Here is a 22,750-nt window from a genome sequence, read left to right on the forward strand (position 1 = left end):
CATAGCTCACATTAAGGCTTAAAATGTATTTCTTATATTTCTTGTATATCAGATGCCTATGATATGAGTTTAAAATGTTTAATATACAGCCAACCAATTCTTTAAAATGATATTCATGAGTTTTCTTATCAGAAATTTGTCATGTTAAATGAAAAAGCAAGTCCAGATAACTCCATACAAGAACCATTCCATATAAAGCTTAAAGATAAGCAAAATTAAATAATATTATTGCTAAGAAACTCACATATGCATGATAAAACTACATTTTAGATGCTAAGGAATGATTAGCACAAATCTCAGGATAGTGGTGACCTAGGGTGAGGTAGGAGAATGGGCTGTGGAAGAGCACACAGGTAGTTAGAAACGACTGGTGATGTAGTTCTGGGGCTGGGCGGTACATTCCCAGGTATTTGTTATATCATCTGTGCTTTGTAACATACATGTGTACTACATATGCTCTCATTTTAAGAATACTAAGGGAAAAAAGAAAAAAGTTTATTCCATTTGAAATGCTGTCTATTACGATGACCAAGAATTAGGAAAAATACCTGATTATTTGCATATATAGATTTATTATTAAAGGTTACATTTTGGGTCTAGTATTATATCTAGAAAAGATATACTGTACTTTTTTATATTATACACATTAAAAACAAGGTGAGTTGCCAAGAATGATGTCAAATTTCAGTTCTTAGCCAACTTCTTGGCCAACTGGATTCTACTTCTGAGACATGTAAAACTATTTATCTTGCACAAAAGTCTGGCAACTGCATTAAACACTTCTTCTACTCATACTGATGTATTAGGTACCCCTAGCAACCTAATAAACATGAAATAACCTTAAAGATTGCTTTGAAAAATCAGCTGATTCCATCACTATGAGCATTGTTGTAATGAGACCTATAAAATGCAGATGACATTTGATAGAACTCAAAACAATAATTTAAAGTCTGAGTTAATACTAGCATCTATGGTCTTTTGTCTTCACAAAAGCAACATACAATGAACATATGGAAACTGATTGGATTTGGCCAGTGTACCAGCTGCCCTCACAATTTGTAGTGTCTGATGATTTCTTGTTCAAGGATAATTTCCTCCCAATTACTTGTATTCAATCCACTTCTTTTCACTGTCCCTTTAAGCAGGTAGACTCTCCAATAGCTGGGTGCCACCCAATGGGGCTTGAAGCAGAGGAGGCAAGAGTGACTCAGATCAGAGGAGCACCTTGTAAATCAGCCACATGCAGCACTGAGACATCCATCAGGGTGGTGTGCCCTTTCTCCACTGCTGCAGTCATGAAGTCATGGGCCTGCCATGGGGCTAACTTATTATTAAAATAAATCACTGGCCTGGAGCCTTGAGTTTAAATGCCAATTAACTCATAAGTAAATGGGAAGGAGCTGACTTGACTCACCCAGAACAGTGTTCAGAGAAGTTGCTGAAATTACCACTCTGTGTTGAGGCCTCGGCTCTCACAGATGCTGAAATACCTAGAGAATAGGGGGCTAGAGTATGTGCCTTATAAGGCCAGGCTTGAATTCTGCTGACAAATTCCCCCTTGCTATTTTCTTCCTCAAAGATAGGCACAACTGGCTCAAGGTAGCTTTAGTAGAAGCATGAACTTTCAAAAGCACTACATCCTCTTTGATTGCTAAATAAAAAAAAATTTTTTTAACTCATAGCCTCCCGCTCTCTTGTTGCTTTCTTTGTCTCTGCACAAAAGCAGCTGTGTCACTGGAAGAAAAACTGCATTGAGCTGTTCTTCCCCTCTTTCATTTTGTTCCTTTCCAGGCAGCATCTCACAAGCCCACTGTCTGGAGAACCAAGACCTACAAGCCATTCTAAAATGCTAACTGCATGCCAGTGCACAGGCAGGCTTCTTTTCCTCCCTGCGTAGTAAGTCAAGTATAGAGGCTTCCTTGCTCAGTAATATCCTCCAATGCCAAGTTCTAGCTTCATTTGTTCCATAGATAATGAAGTCTCACTTCTCAAGAACAAAGTAGCCTCCACAAAGCCTGCTCAGGGCGTTTGGAGAGTCTTCTCAGAACTCTGGGATTCTTCGTGTTTCACAACATTGAGCCCTAGTAACTCATCCTCTTTGGCTAGGACGCATGTTCTCTCGTTGCAATAGGGTCATGCTCAGAATGCAGTCTCTGCCCTTAAAATCACCAACTCTGGCTTCAAGTAAAGAGATTTCCCCTAACCTGCACATTGTTCTTTCACATGATGACAACCAGAGTTATAACTTGGATTTCAAAGGGGTCCTACACATCTACTTGCTTGCCTCATTCATAAAAACCCAAGATACCCACAGCTCTAGGGATTTACCACTAAATGTGGCTTATATAGACTTGGACTTGCTTAGACTACCATGAAGGCCGTCCAGGCTGTAGGAAAGCAAAACACTCCGCTTCAGCTCTTCGCTGTCCCTGTTCCAAGTGACCTATAGACATGTTATTAAAACATGGCCTATTAAGTCATTATTTTTTATCCTGCTTATCCAACGCCATCAGGTAACAAACCATCAACCAAAGCCAGCCACATGGCCACAGGCCCAATTGGAATACATCCACTGACCCTGTCGTATTGCGCTGGCTTTTCTCCTAGAGGAACAGACATCACCACACCGCCCTGAACAGTGATTACAGAAGGGCCTTCCCCACACCTTTCAGGATCTTCTCCATTTCCTGGATCCAGGTAAGAAAGCTTTTTCCCTCAGGAATGGGGGCTATTAACAAACGAAAGGGCAAAACTGGTAAACAAAGGCTCTTTTTCATCATCCAGTACAGGCTGGGAGGCTTTGATCTTTGTGTCAAGCAGAGTAGGGCCAAGCTTTGCCTCTCCATCATTTACAGGACAGGCCACAGGTATCATGTCAGCAGGCTAGCCCAGAACATGCCGGAACCTTCCTCAGAGGCTGAAACTGGAAAAAATGCGCTGGGACTGGTCCTCCTTGCCTGGGTATCTGGCTTCAAGTTAGGGTTTAAGAGTGCGTGTGTCTTCTCTCTGCTCTGCCATGGAAACAGGAAGGTGAGTCCCTTCACCATGACAGGTTCTACACAGCTGCCAGCAAACCTGTGCGACACTGCTGCCTCCCTCACTTAAAGGGAATTGGCTGTACCTCTCTTTGGATAGAATTCTGCCACGCTGCAGATAACTAACTGTCTTGTTGTTCAGCCACTTTGCAGTTCTAAATGCTTCTTTCTCATTATGGGATTCATTTTGGCTTTAGCCTTAGTGAGTAATGATTGATGCATTCACCGTCTATTACAGAAATGATGCTGCTGAGAATATTTAAAATAAATGAAAGACCATCAAATCACCAACCAGGTGCTTATGTGCGTGCGCTTGTGTATGTCCATGTGTGTGTGTGTGTGTGTGTGTGTGTGTGTGTGTGCGCGCATGTGCGTGTCCCTTTTTCTCTTCCTCTCCATCTATCCTTTTTGTTCATATAAGACGATACACATTGGCAGTCCTCATATTATTTACTTACAGCAGAAGTAAGGAGTTCCAGAACTGCCTCAGGAAAGAAAATCTTATTTCTAATACGGAAAATGATTGAGAAGATAGGAGCTTAGAAAACAAAGTATAAAAAAGTTTATAAAATAAGGTGTGAAGAAGAAGGTATAAAATTTTTTCTTGAGGAAAAAAAAAAATCAGACCTGTTTTGAACTGAAACTATTTTCTACACTGGAGCCTAAAATTTCTAGCTCCATCAGTCTCCCCCCTGTAGAATCCTAAGAAATGTCTGTAAACCAGTAACATTTTCTCAGGGGATTTCATTACTGAAAGGACTCATTAGGAAAGACATTAAAATACGAATTACCTCATAAACTATTTAGTTGTGTACCCAGTGGGGGCATGTACTTACTAGGGCCTGAGCTTTTCACAAATAGAGCTAATCAATTAAGCTTCATTAGAAACTGAAGGGGCCCTATGAAGATTGGATAAGTCAGGGACCAACTACAAAAGGACTTGACAGGAAAATACCATCTTCTGTAACAGAACTGCTAAAGTTAATTAGCAGCTTTTGGGTAAAGTGGATACTTCAAAATATTCCTGTCTTGGGCCAGAATCTCCTCAGGTTCAATAGTTCCTAAATCAGTTCTCCTCACCTTCATATGCCTCTGACCCACCTGACCATCTTTTTAAAATGCAGGTTTGCATTTAGTAAGTCCAAGGTGGGGTCCAAGATCCTGCATCTCCAACCAGCGCCCAGGTGATGCTAATGCTGTGGGTTCAGAAACCCCACTTAGAGAAGCAAGGTCTCAGATAAGATAATTTACCCCAAGACACAATTCAAGTAGCCTTCATGGCGTTAAAATGGTCTGCTACAGACGGATGCCATGTTGAACCTACTTCTTCTTGCTGCTCCACATGGCAGGACAGAATGAGAAAGTTACAGGCAGACTGCCCTTGTACTGAAATTTCTTTCCCTTCATGTCGCTAGAGAATTTATTATCACTAATATAATTGGTGAAACTTTAATGTGACACTAAAATAGAGGGGGCCTGTTGGAAAATTAGCTTTGCATCTCCTTAGAGACCAACTTGTAAAGGAAATTCTACAGGCATTTTTAATAGTTAGATGGAAGGGTAGAGATAGTTTTTATTTTCCTCTCAGAACAAGGAAATATTTAGTCAGGCTCCACAAATTCACATCAAGGCACTGAGCTAGCATAAAGCTGGGTTTTCTATAGGAGTACTCCCGCAGGCTCTAAAAGGAAGTACAGGTTCTTCGGCAAAAGAGGGGAGCCAAAGGGTCCTGGGTAGCATGAAAATGTTAATCCTGAAAGCCTTGGACTGAGCTGTCCTTGCTGGTCTCTTAGAAAACAGCGGCATTCACTGCCTCGCTAATCATGCCTCTTCTCGAAGGAGAACATCTGCATTGCTTCAGTGGTCAGATCAGTCACTGAAGCCGGTAAGAAGGAAACTTCTCCCCTGTCTAGACAGCTCCAAGCCAGCGTGGCCACATCTGCTCTGGGTCACGGGGCTCTGCTCTGCCACGGCAGATAGGTTTCTCAAGTTCATGGCAGAGGCGACAGCCATGGGCAGAGGTGAGGGTGCCTCTGCTTCTTCTCCGCTCTCAGAACACAGCCGGGCACTTCAGATGGGGCCAGGGCACTGATACAGTACCCAAAATCTCAGCACATTCTAAGCTGGGCATAGACTCACGCAAAGGGGCAATGACCCACTTCCCAAATTCCGTGCTGTTCTCAGGGCCATTGAGTACATGGCTGAGAATATGGCCAAACAAGAGCAAGTCTGCCACTGGGTCATGAATGTGGAGATACGGCACAGGGACCTCAAAAGCTATCCCTGGTTCAGTGACTGTCACTAACAACCAGCTGAGGACTCAGGACCCATATTCCCTCCCCCGACCTCTGTTAATCACACTTTCAGTTACTTCTGAGAACACTTAAACACTAGATGTTTGCCAGGATGTAGTTGAAAGGGCCACGTGAGTGTGACATAGGGACAGCTTTCTCCTTCCTCCGAAGCAGCACCGGGACTAGGGTGAGCAAGAGAGGTACCCAGGGGCTTCCCTGGTGGCGCAGTAGTTGAGAGTCCGCCTGCCGATGCAGGGGACACGGGTTCGTGCCCCCCAGTCTGGGAAGATCCCACATGCTGTGGAGCGGCTGGGCCCGTGAGCCATGGCCGCTGAGGCTGCACGTCCGGAGCCTGTGCTCCGCGATGGGAGAGGCCACAACAGTGAGAGGCCCGCGTACCGCAAAAAAAAAAAAAAAAAAAAAAAAGAGAGGTACCCAGGGCACAACTCTTAAGGGGATACTCACTGTCATGGTTGTGCAAATGCATCAGTGCAAAGTCATCATTTGCACAACTCTAAGAGTGAGTGCTTTCTTAAATTTGTACCCTGGGCACCTCTCTTGTTCCATCACCCTAACCCAGCCCTGAAGCTAAGCTTCAGAAGTGGACCAATCTGCAAGCTTCTGTGTTTACTGAGGGAGAGCTCTTAATCGGAGAGACCAACTCGACACTGCGGGGCTTTAGAGGTTCCCACCAAAGTTCTGTCAGAATTTGAGATTTGATTTTGCAAAGGCCGATCACAGGGTCCTGGTCAGGGTTTTGTTTTAAGAGTCTGAGATTTAAGTAATCTTCAGTTTACTTTTGGAAACTGATATGGGCTGAATTGTGCTCCCCCTGACAATACATACATTGAAGTCCAAACCCCCAGTACCTCTGAATGTGACTATATTTGGAGATGGGGCCTTTAAAGAGGTAATTAAGGTAAAATGAAGTTCTAGGGGTGGGCTCTAATCTAATATGACTGATGTCCTTCCTTATAAACAGAGGAGATTAGGACAAAGACACACAGAGGAAAGCCATGTGAAGACACGGGGAGAAGGTGGCCACCTATAAGCCAAGGAGAAAGGCCTGGAACAGAGCCTTCTTTCACATCCCTCCAAAGGAAGCAACCCTCCTGACACCTTGATCCTGGACTTCTACCCTCCAGAACTGAGAGACAACACATTTTTGTTGTTTAAGTTATCCAGTCTATGGTACTTTGTTATGGCAGCTCAACGAACCAATAGAGAAACCGTTTCCTAAGTGTTCTACTGTCCAGTTTTGTTTTGTTTTTTTTCTTCTTTCAAAAATAGCCTTGATCACTAAGGACAACTAGCCATAGCCTTTTAGGGTCTAAACTTTCATCCAAGTCTCAACTCTCAGATAGTGAAAGCAAAGCAAGAAAAAGCAATAGTCTGTGATACTGGTTGAGAATTTTGCAAGTGTATCATTATAGGTGAATGACGGTTGGCAGGGTAGTAATTTATGTTTTAAGAACTCATAGATATAATTTCTAGGTGGACAAAAATGTTAGAAAATGGTAGTGTTATTAACGATGAGGAAGAGATGAAGGGCTTGTTGTCTAAGATGAAGTAAAGCATATAGAATCACTTCAATTAATTCAGCCCTGGCAGGGCAAGACTTAATCTTCCTCTAGGTCATCTCCATCACTCCTGTCTTTGGTTTCGGTGCTAAAAAGAATCAATCAGTCAATTGCTCTGACATCAAAAAGTCACAATATATCAATCGAATGTGAGAACGGTGCACTGTGGCTATTTTTAAGGGCTATGGAAATGTCGATATCTTAAGCCAGTATGAGATGCCTGTCTTTGCTAATGACGAATCCTGGGGACATTGATTCCTTCAGTGTATGATCATCATTCCTCTGGTTTCTAAATCCAGTAATGGTGTGAAATAGCCATAATGGAGCTCACAGTAATAAACGAAGAGAAAGTTCAAAACACACTTCATTCTGGAGGTATTGAGTTGTCTTTTTAAAAAAGTAATACATCTTGACTTTGTAGAGGTTCACTCTACAAGAGCCCGTACCAGGGACGACTCCAGGGATATGCTCCCCTCAGAGAGAAACGTGTTTCCTTTCCTTCTCAGTAAGGCCCAGGTGGCTGCCCCTACAGCAACTAAAAAGCACTGTCTCCAGTGATGGTGGGAGGGGAGTCCTATTTATACTACTCCATTCTTCTCTCAACACGTGTAGACAGACTCTTTTAGCTACATTACGGAATAAAAGGCTTTTGTGGGCAGCCCTGGGAAAGTAACCATCTCTGACATTTCTTGTGAAAAAAATTGTTTTGAGTTCTGAATGACTGACTTTTAAACACATTTGGGGAACACCAGTCCTGTGTGAGAGTCAGGCCTGCCTTAAAGGCAGAAGAATTGCTTGCAGAAGATCCACCTTGGAGTTCCAAAGGCAGCACTACAAGCCTTTTGAAATGTGCCCCACCCCACAGAACTTCTGGTAACTCAACAACCTTCAGTCAAGAAGAAATCTGTTCATTTAACAAGTGTGTAGAAAATCCACTGGGTGGCCGGGTAATGTGTTCATAGTGTGTGCTTGGTCTTGAGAAGCTCAAAGCCTAAAATCCAGATAGAATATTGTCCTTTTAAGTTTCATTTGCTTGAATAAATATCAAACTACATTTAAGTAAACTTTAGAAATTACTTGCCAAGTGATAATGGGAAAAAAAAATTCTCCTTTTCTCCCAAACCATTCATGCCATCTTTGCAATTACCTTTTTGTTTCTTAAGAGTTAGACGTATGAAATGGTTTTCTACTGAAAAAGAATAAAAAAGGAAGGAGATTTTAAACAGGGATCTGCAACAAAACTGTTTTTCCCTTTATCTTGTTCACCATTTTACACAATTTCTAAAGACCTGATCTCCAAGTGAGTATAAAGCACACTTTAGAATAGCTTTTGTTAAGGAGACCTTTCTCTGTTGGTCCCTCGAATCCTTCTCTTCCTTCAAACAGATTTCTGTGGCCAGTGTTTCCCAAACAACACAGTACATCACCTAGAAATGGAACGCCAAGCGGCTTTTTCGATAAGCAAGAACTCAATTGCACTTTGTAGACACTCCCAGCAGAGGAAAAATACCAAACAGAAAAGGGAAGTGCTCACTGTCTCTAACTTTAGGGAGTAAGTGGCCAGGGGTGAGTTTTATGAGATCTGATTGTACAATTCAGAGAATAAAATTTATATACATACATCGTTGTTTACTGTTATTTTCACTGGATCTGCCTAAGTCATCTGCCCATAACATGCCTAGAACTGCTTCCAAGTTCCCTCAACTAGTGGCATATAAAAGCTGCTTTTACAGAAGTCTCCAGTTGCCAGCCTACATATCAGCCAGCGATTTGCATAATCCTTAATACCTCCCTCCCCAAGTTCTTTTTTCAGCCACCTACTGCAAACAAGATCTGGCTCAAGCTTCCCTAAACTAATCCATGCTAACACCATTTAGAAGGGGGACTATTCCGTGTAAGTTGGCACAGCCGAATAAGCTCCCCATTGTACAAACGGCAGTCTTACGAGAAAGACATTAATGAATATGCCGGTGGGGAGAGTCCTCAGCTTCTCAGCTGCTTGCTGGAACCCTAACGCTGGAAGAAACTCGAATGTTTTTTTAACCAAGGTAAGGAATTTAACTCTACCTCCCTGTCTGAATCCTAACAGCTCTTCAAGACCCAGATCAAAAGCAGTAACTTCATGAAGACTGAACTGGTCTGACCCTTCAAGTCTCCTTCCTGACCCCCAATAATCAGTCTCTCTTTTGAACTCAAATACAGTTTTTGGTAATTTTTTATGACCCCTCCCCCAACCTTGCTCAATATATACAGGTTATTTAGAGGCTGGCATTGTGTCTTTGCAAAATCCGTAACTGTAGCATAAACAATACATGCTTCTTGAATGAATACATACATACATACATATATACATACATGCACGTTTTAAATTTTTTTTTTTTTTTTTTAGCTAACTTCCTACGCTATCTCTTCTCTAGTATCTCCAGGCTTCTGGTCACTCTATTTATTCCCCCTGGAAAACCCTTCCTTCTCACCCTTTCGTTCTGCTTGGACCAGTGCTGTTGGATGGAAATTTCTGTGATGATGGAAATGTTCCTTATCTGTGCTGTCCAACATGGTAGCCACTGGCCACATGTGGCTACTGAACATTAAAATGCAGCTAGTGAAACTCAGAACTGGAGTTTTAAATTTTATTTTATTTTAGTGAATTTAAAATTTAAGTAGCCACATGTGGCTAGTGGCCACTGTGCTGAAGAGCATAGGAGCTTGACTCATCCAAGAGGTCTTCCCGGAGAGCCACTCTGGAGGTCTTAGTGCCATCACTGTGAAGGTGGATTTGACACACACTCTGCACTTGACTTTATCATAACCTATATCACGATATACTTGGTTGTCTATACATTTACCTGATTCCTCCATTGGACTGTAAGTTCCTATAGGCTTGAATTATGTCTTATTCATAGTTTTATTCCCAAAGACCAAGTATAATATTGGCATTTTGGAGGGGCTCGATATTTTTTGCAATGGAAGGATGAAAAAAGGAACTGATGGCTCAGTGGACTGGTAGAGACATTTCTACATATATAATAAATCTACAAAGCAGATATCTTGGAACCAAGTGAGCTGGGAACTAAGAGATTAATGGTGATGATGTGACAAATTATCTCTGTCTAAGGAACATGCACAGCCCTTCAGCTTATCTTTCCTTACAAATGCAGGCCCTGTCTTCTGCATAACTGGAACTGAGGAACGACTAGCTTGCAGAGCTCCTGGTCATTAAGCCATGACTGTCCAGACTTGCTCTTTAAGAAAATTCCCAGGAGATAAAATTCACTGCAATGATGAAGTGAGATAAACATGCTTTTGCTGTGATCCCATGTTCTCACATACTCCATACCAGTCTACAGAACAGCTGGACTCATTCATCAGATTTGAAAATAATCAGGTCTTCACACTCTGTTATCACGGGTATGGTTGTTCCAAAGGGTATGCTGGCAAAGAGCCTTCTTAACTATGTCCTAGAGACTCAACCACCTCCATCCAAGGGACTGGGAAGTTCTCCTTCACTAGCATTTCTTCCAAACCCACTTGCAGAGCATAAGGGAAGTTCTCATTCAAACCAATAATGATCCTAGGTGTTTCGGAAAACCAATAAATGCCAAAAGTTGGCATGGCACCGCTCATGTCATTTTAGGGTACATAGCTGAGTCTCGTGGCTAGACATATTCCAAATATTTGTATAATTTTAAGTAATTTGTACAGACATAGTGAAAGCCTATTTTAGGCAGTGGAATTTAATATATATTTCTTGGTGAGCCTTTCATCTTTTGTGTAATTTTAGCCCTAATATTTTAACATTAAAATATTCAATGTTATAAAATGTCTTCATATTCATAAGTTTGTGAACTGACAAACCATAAAACAAGAACATGTGTTTGAGATTCAAAAATATGCTGCACTGAACTCTGCTTTCTAAAATAAGCTTTTAACTATTTTAAACATTTTTTAAAGTCATTTTTATTCTTACATATTTCAATTAATTGGTGAATTCAAAGCAACAGCTGTGTAACTCCCAGGGGTTTTCATATCTAAGTCCCTATAAGGAGCAGAGTAACTTAGCGCATTAATCAAAACTGGGAGTTGAATTCTAGAACTGAGTTTACCACAGCTTTGCTGAATGATCAAAGGTAAGGTACTTAATCTCTCTTAGTCTCAGTTTTCTCTTCTATGAGAACTTTGTACAAGTAGGTTTTAAAAATCATGAATTAAACCAATAAAAGAAAGAGAAGTAACCTTTGAAGTAGGGGGGGAAAGGAAAGAAGATAATACATAAAGAGAAGGAGAAATTACTGTGTCTCAGGTACTGTATCAGATGATTTCCCTGCACCACCTCATGTAATCCTGAAAATAACTCTATAAGTGAGGCTCTACCATTATCCCCATTTTACAGATGAGAAAACGAGGGACAGAGAGGTTAAGCCATCAGGTCCGGCAGCTAGGATTTGAAGCCAGGCTGTCTGATTGTAGGGTCTTTGTTCTCAACCAATGGTTCATTCTACTTCTCAAAGAAACACAAAAAGCAAACTCATCTTATTCTTAATTCTAGTTGAGAGCTATGGCTCCCATAAAAGGCTAGCTTGATCATCTGTGTGAAAGGTGGGAAAATGTTCTACATATCTTAAAATATGAGCTATCAGTCATTATTAACATTATCGTTAAAGGCACAGAGACTTGGTATTTTCCAATTTAACATTCAAGGTTTCAAATACTAAAAAATAACCCTCAAATTCCAGGACCTATAGTAATTTGAACTTTTGCTGGGGTGCAGATTTAAACTACATTTGCTACACAGTTCTGGGCAGGAATACTGTCAGTCTGGCCCTCCATCCAGGGTCAGGACTGCAATGTGGTTTTCTCTGCCTATTGTCCTGGGTACAGGGATGTGATGTGCTACCTGCATGGGTTTGGGGATTCCCAGCAATGCCAGGCAAAACTCTCAGGAATGTCAGCGGTCTACTGCTTAAAAAAAGAAGAAGGAAAAAGGAAGCCTAGTGCATAGTTGACACTAATAATAAATATTTGCCAATTAATTGTCACTGCTTCTACCCCTACTAGAATCCAGTCACCGTGTTGTTTTTGGGTTGCCGAAGCAGAGATCCAGCACGGAAGGGTCAGATTTCAGAGTAGGGTTCAAATCTTCAGTTTGCTACTTGCTGGCTGAGTGATCCTGGGCACTGTCCTCTGAACATCAGCTAATCTGCTTATAATACAGGGAGATCTATCTATCTATCTATCTATCTATCTATCTATCTATCTATCTATCTAATCTGAATCACTGAGCTATACACCTGAAACTAACATGACACTGTAAATCAACTATACTTCAATAAAACAAACAACAACAAAAACCAGGGATACCTACCTCATAAGGCAGTTGTGAGGATGGAATAAGAGAATACATGTAAATGCCTAGTCTCAGTGCTTTCTGTGCAGTTCCTCACTGAATCTTCATAACATGAAAATCACATGGTCACATGGCCCACGATCAGCACTCAATGCATGTTTGATATTATTATATAGTTACTCACATTCATTGATTTGACGAAGAGACATTCTGTGCCAACTATGTGCTAGGTAGTCAGATCCCTCCCCTGAGGGGGCCTAGGCACTAGTAAGGAGGTTACAGTCTGGTTAACATAAGACTCACTCAGCCTTAAAATAATACTCCATTAATATCACCCCATGGGAATTAAGCTATTTTATATTTGCAGTTTAACTTTCTTGCTTGAGAATGGATTCAGTGACATTTAACCATCGAGTAATATGATAAAGTTCAATCAATATAAATCCATATACTTCCAACATGGCTGGTGAAATAAAAATGGTCAGAGATTGATTTCTCATAAATGGGATAAAGCAGGATCCATATAATCTACCTCAGATAAGTGTGAGAGACACAAACATATCTTCAGTTTATTTAAGATACTTGGATTTATATTTAAATAAACAAAGGCTTGGTTAGATAAACACAGAAAATGTGGAAGAGCCACATTCATATTCCTGGGGAAGCCAACATTTTTTGCAATAAGTCAGTTGAATAACTATAAAAATCAGAAAGCTTAAGGAGATTTTTTAAACCCTCAAAACACTGTGCATCCAAGCAAAAGAGACATGTAAACAAAACACCAAAGAACTCCTAAATATATTTTCAGACAGGCACTGAGTTTTAGAAACAAAAATATTATTCGTAAAGTAAGGTAGTAAAGCCAGCTAATTACTAAGAATTTGAAAAATGCAGTGGAGGGAGGATAACCTGCTCTATCATTTGTTCCTTGTATTCCGATACTCACCCCAATGAAGACAAATTGCATGAAAGTACAGAAATGTATCAAAAAAAGAAAATCAAGTGGCCAACAAACATAGAAAAAGATGTGTAACATTACCATAATGTACAAAATACAAACAAAAACTGGCCAAGATTTTGTTTTAAAATGAGAACGTTTAATACTTCTGAAAATGCTATAAGATAGATGTCCTCCTATGTTACAGAGAGGAATGAAAATAAGTGTAAATTTTAAGAAATTTGGTAGTACATATACCAAGTCTTTAAGATGTTTATTCCCTTTGACCTAGTAATCCTAATTCTAGGAATCTATCCTAAGGAAATAATCAAAGATATAATTAAATAATTTCAGATCCATTTTTTGTTTGATTTATTTTTCTAATCAAAAGGTTATTTCTAGTAGAGAAAATCTAAATACCCAGAAATAGAAATAAAGTGAAAATTTTTATGCAATAGCCATAGGATAAGTTATACAATTATTAACATGTTTTCAAAAGATATTTAGTGATATGGGAAAATGCTCATAGTATCATGTGAAATTTTTCAAAAGCAGGATATAAACTAGAAGTCTTATGCAGGGCTTCTCTGCAGAGCTGCCCTTGGCTGTGGCTGGCAGAGCCCCCAGATACTGATGCAGGGATTTGGGAAATTGTGGGAAGGATTCTCACCTGCTCAAATATCTCTCTCCCACCCACTTGTCATGGGTCCTGAAATTCTACCACTGGTGAATCAATCATCTGAGTTAAGTCCTACCTTATCCCTGGAGCTTTAAAAAAAAAAAAAAAAAAAAAGCCCAAAACGTGGAACGGCATAATGAGTCACAGTACCATCTCCATCTGAATTGGTTTATGACTTTCCTTCCTTCATTCTATCAACAAACATTTACTGGGCACCTAGAACGTGCAGGAAAGATGCCAGCCCTGGGACATGGCATCAAATTGGCCTCTGTCCTCAAGGAGTTCACAGGCTGGCAGTGAGGCAGGTACACAGACGATGACATGTAATAAATCCTGTACAAGGAATAGATAAACAAGGTGCAAATGGAGTCTACCCCAGCAGAAGGCGTGGCTCCTGTCTACCTGAGGAAGTTGAGAAGACTTTGCAGGAAATGTGATGTGCATTTGAGCTAAGTCTCGTAAAAAAGGAGGAGTGCAGTTTGCAAAGCGAAGGAAATAGAATAGGAGAGGCAAGGCAGCCAGAAGCCCTCAGAAAAATGCCAGCCTCCTGGGAGGGGCTTTCAGAGAGTGACCATGGTGCGCGGAGCTGAGTGAAGCAGGAGAGGCTGGGAGGGACACAGGACTGGTACCCTGGAAACATGGGCACATTCCCATGCGGAGGTGCCAAAAGGGAGAAGCACATTCCAGGAAAGGGTGCAAGTGAAACACTTGCCGACTCTGAAATTCTACCCAAGTGCGCTCTTCTTGTTCCCTCTTATTCTTCAGATGCTGGCTCTCTATTGAAATCAGGTTACTGCCTTGCCTCTCTGGTTGCACTTCTAATCTCTAGAATCCAAGGCCACAGTTGGATGAAAATCTCATCCTCCTTAAACACATCTTCTGTCTGGTGACTGCAAATACCGTTTCAAAATAAAAATACTTGATGTATTTATTTTTACTGTGGAGACTCACCGATTCTGAGAACCTAATGATTCATCTTATACTAAGGCAAATAAAATATATAAAATATACAATACTATATAGTACAGCTAGATTTTCAAACAAACAGGGGATAGAAAGACCATTTTAAAGGATACCAACAGGAAAAATATATTCTTGGTTAGTTTTGGATTTGAAGATTGGATTCTCCCTTTTATTTTGTTAACAAAAGAAAAATCCCACACTTTTAGGAAAACTCTGCCTCCCTCCTCTATCTTCCCCAATGCCCCCCCACTTCCATCCCCCTCAAGGCACAAGTTTTGTGACGGATCTGCTGTACCTGCCACATAAAAAATCAACTCAAGGCAGACCATCATCCCGAAGTGCAAAGCAAACTTTCCTTATTAGCGGTGCTGGCAAAAATCTTGGAAAGTGTAAGCGACATAAATTCCAAGAAAAAGACCAAAATATATCTCTGCAAAGCAGAACTTCCTTGTAACAAGATGTGTAAAATTCCTTTTTTTCCCGCTTGGCTATTCTAACATAAGCTGAACTTATTTGTACAACGTTCCAAAGCAGACAAGGAAACACGCGTGCGCACACGTATACAAACACACAAAGAAGACGTGCCTGAAGACAGTGTGAGAGGGGGTGTTCCAAACCAGACCGACCGTGCGTGGCGTCCTTGCCCAGATGCATCTGACTTCAGGCTTGGGAACGTTAAACAAACACAAAAACAAGAGCCGGGCGATGCGCGTGCTGGGCTGGGTGACAGAGGCAGCAAGCAAATATTGGGATTGTATTTCACCTGTTGCCACGGTTACCAAAACAGGGTGGATACTTGCAGAAAAAGAAAGAGAGAGAACTGGGAAGACAGCGAGTCCTAGGAGACTATCTGAATGTGTGTGTGCGGAGCCGCGGGTGAGGGTGGAGATGGTGAGAGCCCAGAGAGGGCCGATGGAAAGGGACAATTTCAATACTGCTTTGTGATGGGTGCTCAGAGATCTCGGTCCCCACTTCACGCCAGCACGAAACAGATCTCCGAAAGCCCAACTAAGATCCATGCAGTCCCCAAAATCACAGCAATATGAAGTGGGAAGTTTACTTTTGCTTGGTGGCAGGCAAAATCAAGTCAGTTTGTACTGGGTGCCAGGAGAGGCAATACTTATCATGAATCCATGCTTTGGATAACCAAGCAGAATAGCTTAGTGGTCTCACGTCAAGACCCCCAAGTCTCAGGAAGAATTATAGAAACTGGACCCATTCCTTCAGGCATTCTGATGATGAACTTCAATTCCCATTGGATATAAAAGGGAAAAGCTGATTGACCCTCTTCTCCCCAGGTACTGACAACGCTTCAGGAAACACTCCCTTAGAAAATTCACTATCACGGCAACCAGCAGATGGCTTTCTCTGTCAACTCCTGACTAGCACATGGAGAGTGAAGTACTATAAATTGAAAACCTGGAATCTGGGTTCTAATTCCCCTTCTTTTGCTAATTAGCTACGTGACCTTAGACCAGCTGTTAACTTGAACTTCAGACCTTTGTTTCTCAAAGGAAAGAATTTTGCCAATATAATCCTTTCCTGCTTTGGAATTTGGTGATTCATAAGCAATTGCTAATCTCTCAAATTCTCATTTTCAAAACAAATATAATCAAATGTATAATCCCATGTGTTTGGGATCCTGATCAGCACACGGAATGTAAATGCTGTAGGAATTTATTCTGTTCTGTAGAAATATAAATACATGGTTGCTAGCTCTTATCAGTGATCTCATAATCTAATCACTTACACTGTACCACAAAACTCGACACAATATAGTCCTAAATTAAACATTCTACAGTTTAAACGGGCGAAGTGGTAATGGCATGTGAAAGTTTATACTTTCAGGCAAGAGAAAGGAGTCAGGGCTTGTATTAGCTCTTAGAGGTGTGTTGTTGCTTTTCGTTCTTTAATTCAGCAGTTGTCTTGGCCAGACAGAAATATGAATCAGCCTTCTCTCTGGTGTTTAGATGATGAGAACTAGAGAAGCTAACAGTTAGGTGGCTGGGCCTAGCTATTAATTTGAGCTTCATCTTATTGATACTTTACCACCACTGAACTTCGCTTTTATAAGAACTTGCTTTGATTTGGAATAAGTTATCACGGGGACTCCAGGGTCAGCATGATATAGTAGAAACAGGACAAAAATCAAAGAAGACTTGGGCTCAGGGCCTGGTTATGCCACTGGATCATGCTGGAAAAGTCACTTAGAACCTCTCTGTGTCTATAAAATGAGGATAGTAATAATTCCCTGTTGACCTTAGAGAATTGTTATGAGGCTCCAAGGGGACAATGTACATGGAAGCACTTTGCAATTTGGAAAGTGCTCTACTAATATGAACTCATAGGACGATCATCCCCACTGCTGGCAAAACATTACAGTTTACGGTCAGGACCAAGGGCCCAATGCCTGGGTTCACATCCCAGCACCATATTTTACCAGCTTGTCTGTTCTTCACAAGTTACTCAACCTCTCAGTTCATTTATAAAATGAGATTAAGAACAGTACCTCCCTAAGCGTATTGTTTGGAGAATTAAATGAGATAATACATTGCAAGATGCTTAACATAATTTCTGCCACATACACAAGTGATTAATTACTGTTAACAATTATTATTTTCTACCATGGTGTTCTAAGAAGGCAAAGTGCCCTTAAAATAAGATCCATCATACATATTAGTGACAGCTTAGATTTTCGTGATTGTTGTCATAGAATCTTACCTAATTCCTATCCACCTGCATATTGGACAGTGGTTTTTCACAGCACTGAGGGAGAGTGATTCTGAAGGGTGGTCAGCTTGGTTCAGCCCATCATCGCGTTTTGATCACTGGCTACAGGGACACATGGCTGCTGGCATGATTCGAAAGTTAATGAGAAGAGAGTGTCTGTCAAGTCAACAGCATTTCCTGCCTCTCCACAAAGCTTCGGAGAAGCAGACAGCCTATTTATTCACTGCTTTTTTATTCCTGGACACTTAGGAAGTGAAGCTGGGGATGATTAAAGCAAATAGGCAAATCACAGAACGGCATTTCTCAAGAGTGCCAGAGAGATGTTACCTGGAGACTGTCTTTTCATGTGTATAAACTTTCCAGGCAACTCCATATGGAGCCAGGCTTCTCTGTGATTTATCTGTTGGACAGTGGGTGGCCAACGGGCACTGTAGGCAAACAGTTATCCAGCTCGATAATTAGGGAGGGGAAAGGCAAACACAAACACACCCAGGTTGACATTCAAAACAAAGTAGAGATTTAACCATGGATTGCTGACTGTACCACCCCAGTTTTCTTGTCTGCCAATCTGCCAGGAGGAAACCATGAGCCAAAAAAAGAAGCGCTGTTAGTAATTTATCAGTACAGCTGGTGGAAAAAGCACAATTCTGGATAGAAGCGTGAAGGCCTTTACTGGAGCCCAGCTTTGTGTTTAAATGATGGCTTGATCTCCGTAAGTCTTTACCAGGTTTGGTGTCCTCACTTGTGAAATGAGGAACTGGGCAAGTTCTTCACTAAGTGCCCTCCATCTCTCAAAGGTCTTGACTCTCAATCCTTTTGGTTTCTTTCATTCATTCTTTAATGTATATATTTATGTAGTCATTGAATAAACTGCAAACCTAACTGTGGATGAGGTATTGACAGTAGGTGACCAAAATACAGCACAATCAATCCACCACAGTGGAAGAAACAGCATTTAGTATTGATTGCTCTCAATTCCTAGGAGGGCAATGATATTCCAAGTTCTGTTTTCTAAGGAACAGACATATTGCTTTCCTCTCAAGGAAAAAATATGACAGATATTGTTTCTAGATGTCTTTCAAACACATCAAATGTCGTCAGCTACTCTTTACAAGCTGAATACTTAGCTTAACATTTAACACACTTTATCCTCTCCTTCTTAGCCCCACCCGTACCCCCTACTCACTCCATCTCACCCTCATTTCCAGGGCTAGAGTTTGGTTCCTTCTCATAATTTTAATTCAACTCAACTCAATTAAATTCAGTTCTCATTCATGGGGCCTTTCTCAGTACACGGAGTTTACACAATGCAAGGATTATTTTCAAGGAGCTTCCAATCAATCAAGTGCGGGAGACACACATGTAAAACAAGAAATGTCATGATTAAAATGTGTTTGAATAAGAGGCAGTGAGGCTGAAGCAGTCAGTGAAGCCACAGAGCTCTGGTTAAACCAAGAGGTAAGTTTAGTTGTTGAACTAAACAACCACTCCACATTTTTTCCAGGTTATCTGGAGATCTAAACTATCCCTGCCATCCTTGTCTCCCGTTAGTATGTATATATAAATTCACCTAAAAAGAATTTGATTTAATCATCTGGTTACTGATTCCTGGAAGCTGTGTATTTTTATCAAAGGATCAATGTTGTGACGGAAAAGCTTTGTCATTAGAGTCTGAGACTTGAGCTTTTTTTTTTTTTTTTTTTTTTGCAGTACGCGGGCCTCTCACTGTTGTGGCCTCTCCCGTTGCGGAGCACAGGCTCCAGACGCGCAGGCTCAGCAGCCATGGCTCACGGGCCCAGCCGCTCTGGGGCATGTGGGATCTTCCCGGACGGGGGCACGAACCCGTGTCCCCTGCATCGGCAGGCGGACTCCCAACCACTGCGCCACCAGGGAAGCCCGAGACTTGAGCTTTTGCTAAGTGATGTGTCATTGGGCCAGTTTTTTAACCTCTGGGAGCCTCAGTTGCCTCTGCTGTAAAATGGGGACAATATCCCTGTTACGGGGCTGTCCTGAGAATAAAATCAGGTCACAGCTATACATACCTTCTCACTGGTATCAATACTTCCTAGGCTTCCCACCCCTATCCAAAATGAAGGTGGAATCTGGGCAGAGTGGCCAGAGCCCTCCATGAATTGTTGTTTATATGCCGTCCTCATTTTAATCAGTTCCAATATGAGAGTTGTCATCTCATCATTAATGAGACTCAAGACAGGTGTATGGACAAGTTCTCCCCACCCCTTATTTAGTTTCCAACCCTATTATTGACTTCTTTAAAAAGAAGAAAAGGAAAACCTTTTTCAAAGTTAGACAGAATTGGTCTAATTCTCACAGATAGAAATGAACACAAATCTACATAACTCTTGAGAGCAGCACATCCACATCACTGCAGAATCACTCGCACCCAGCAAAGGCTAGAAAAACGGGTCCCATTCTGGTTTGCATTTCCTACCTGTTCTGTCTCCTTCTTCCTCCCCTTTTCCACATCTCTCTCCTCCTCCTCCTCTTTCTCTCTCTCTCCCCTTTGAGTGTTAAAACTGCCCATCAGGTATCCAGTGAATTTCCTCCTAGCCGACCCCATTTTCAGGGAAGACACCCACCGACCCCAGGAATCTGGAAGGAAGAGCCTATCTCTCTGTGTGGTTACAAAGATGGAAGGCTCTCACAGCTCTGAGTCTGCTCTGACCCCCAAACGAAACCCAATATGCACATATTCACTTGCATAATTGTGAAGTTATATGTTTCTTGGCTTAATTCTTCAGAAAAAGATCCATAAAATGAAATTATTATCTGCCAGACTTATGATCAAATAAGCTTGGAGAGATGCGATTACAGTATGTTGAAGTGCACTGCTTGATACTAATACACATTAAATCAAAAGAAGAACATGTATGATTTTGATTTAAGACGTTGCAGGTTAACGCAAGATGGAGCTTCCTGGGGACACCGATTTTGCTCTCTTCCACAACAGAAGTGACCGATTTGGGGCAAAGAAAATGGATGTCTTCTACTGAGCCATCACTTGTCAGACAGCTTCTAATAAAACTGTACCTGTAAAGCAATCCTGTCTACAGCTTTTGCCCACCTCGAGGACCTCTGGGTTTCCCCAGAGATTCAGGGTGATGGCTTTTGTCAGTGGCCAAGAGGGAGTGTAAAGCGGACACTCTGAAAGCAACATTCCCAGGAGACTAGGTCTGCAGCGTTGTGAGGTAGGCAACGCCTCCCAGGCAGCTCTCCGCTTTCTCTTGTGCTCTGAGAACACACCCCACACAGCGCCTTCATCACAATAGCCCATGTGTGACCTTTGGAAAAGTCCTTGAAAACAGCGAAACCAGAGTCTTAGTTGAAATCTGGAATCCATTCTAGTCTTACACAGGAAGCAAATTAGGCATAGAACAACAAAGCCCATAGCTCTGAGAGACCTGGGGAGGCTCTGGCTGACATTAACATTGTGGAAGATTTTTTTCCTCCTCTACTTTGTATTTTATAAAAGGTTTTCATCTAAGTAAACCAAAGCTGCTAGAAAATATTGTACGGTTAGTAGATGGCAATAACAGGTTTCTCCAGTGAATAAAGCAAGCAGAAATCAGAATAGGGACGCTCAGTAATGTATTAAAAGTCATTCACTTAACGCTTTTCCAAGCTACTAGGTAAATGCTCTTCTTCCAAAATACAAGTGGCCAACATTACAATTTTTCCCTTTGGATTCACAGTAATCCATATTTGTATTGGCAATACCCGGGTTAGGCGTGGGAGTTTGGAGCAGGGGGAAAAGCTGTATCTGCTTCATGATACAGTTGGTTTGCCCAGACATCATGGATCTGGAAATATTCATTCACTTAGAACATGAATCAGCAGACGAGTATGCCTGCTCAACATTTAACTCAACGAACATTCACAGGGTCACGCTATTTTTACAAGTACAGCCCAATTCTCCCTTTTGTCTCCTGCTGATATCATTCACTATTAATCTGCCATATCGTATGTTTTTATTTCATACATACAAATAACTAGAAACCTGTACTCCCTTTGGAAGCATTTGCCTTCTTTGCCAGCAAGAAGAGGGGTAGGACACTTCAGAGTCAAGTGGTGGCATAAAATCCAATGAGACTCAACTGCAGGGAAATTTGGTTTGGAATTGTGTTTTACAATCTACCTCAAGTTTGTCTGGGAGGTCTCTCAGAAGGGATACAGACCCTGAACTAAACTAGGTGATTCTGAGATAATCCAGCTGGAGGAGTAGCATCTGATGCTTAGACCCAGAACACTTATTCATACACATGAATAACTTAATTTTATTTTTTTCTTAAGTACCGTCACAATTCATTTTTTAATTTTCCTTTAAAAAAATGTAAATGGCATTACTCTGGTCTCCAAAACAGATGCCAGTTTGGACTTTACTCTGCCAGCAAGTATTTGTTTTGGCTCAGCAGGGCCTGAGTTGAAAAAATATTTGCCGATTCCAAAAAGATTTAACAAGCTTTGTTGAAGGTGCCGGTGCCATCTGGCATGTCACAGGAACTGTGGCACAGCAAAGAGAACTCTCCCAACCACAGATTTTATTTGCTCAAGGTAGCCAACCCTGGGAGTTCAGTTGCTTCCTTGGGCTGAGAAGCTGCAAGTGAAATGAGTGAAGTTTCCAAGAGAACGTGACCAAAGCAGGCGCCAAAAAAACTTGCTGCCATTGAAAATGAAGTCACTGGGTATTGATGGCTAATTTTCAGAGATGTCAATAACATCCTCACCCCAGCCATTAGACAGGGTCCCTGACGCTGTCAGTCAGCAAACCAAATAAATCTCCAACTCCTAGCAAAAGCTATCTATCCAACAGCAGATACTAAAAACTTTGCTGCAGTGTATTTTGTTGACATTTGATACCTTACTAACTGTGGTGTCAGAATTTGTACGAAAACTGAATGACCTACTTCAAGTAACTCCACTAAATATAACCAGCAGCTTTACTTTATATGGCCAAGATCGACAGGCATTGCTTTTATTAATATTTGGTAGAATAGAAATGCATGAATCTATCACTTTGATTGGAAGGACTGACCTTACTGCACATCATTCTCATATGTTGAAAGTCACTGAAGTTGTCACCTGAAATCACACATTTCAGCATGACCTGCAGTTACCCCGTGAGAAAACAAGGCACTGGTCCGTTCAGCTCAATGTCACATCTGATGACTAC

The 22,750-nt window shown here is 41.4% G+C and overlaps 1 protein-coding gene across 3 annotated transcripts in view; it reads right to left on the reverse strand.

Annotated features, from left to right (window-relative positions):
• CREB5 (cAMP responsive element binding protein 5) overlaps nt 1-22,750 on the reverse strand; it is a 417,963-nt gene that overhangs the window by 82,878 nt on the left and 312,335 nt on the right. The window lies entirely within an intron of this gene.

Source organism: Phocoena sinus, chromosome 9, assembly GCF_008692025.1.
Source record: "Phocoena sinus isolate mPhoSin1 chromosome 9, mPhoSin1.pri, whole genome shotgun sequence".
Lineage (NCBI taxonomy): Eukaryota > Metazoa > Chordata > Mammalia > Artiodactyla > Phocoenidae > Phocoena > Phocoena sinus.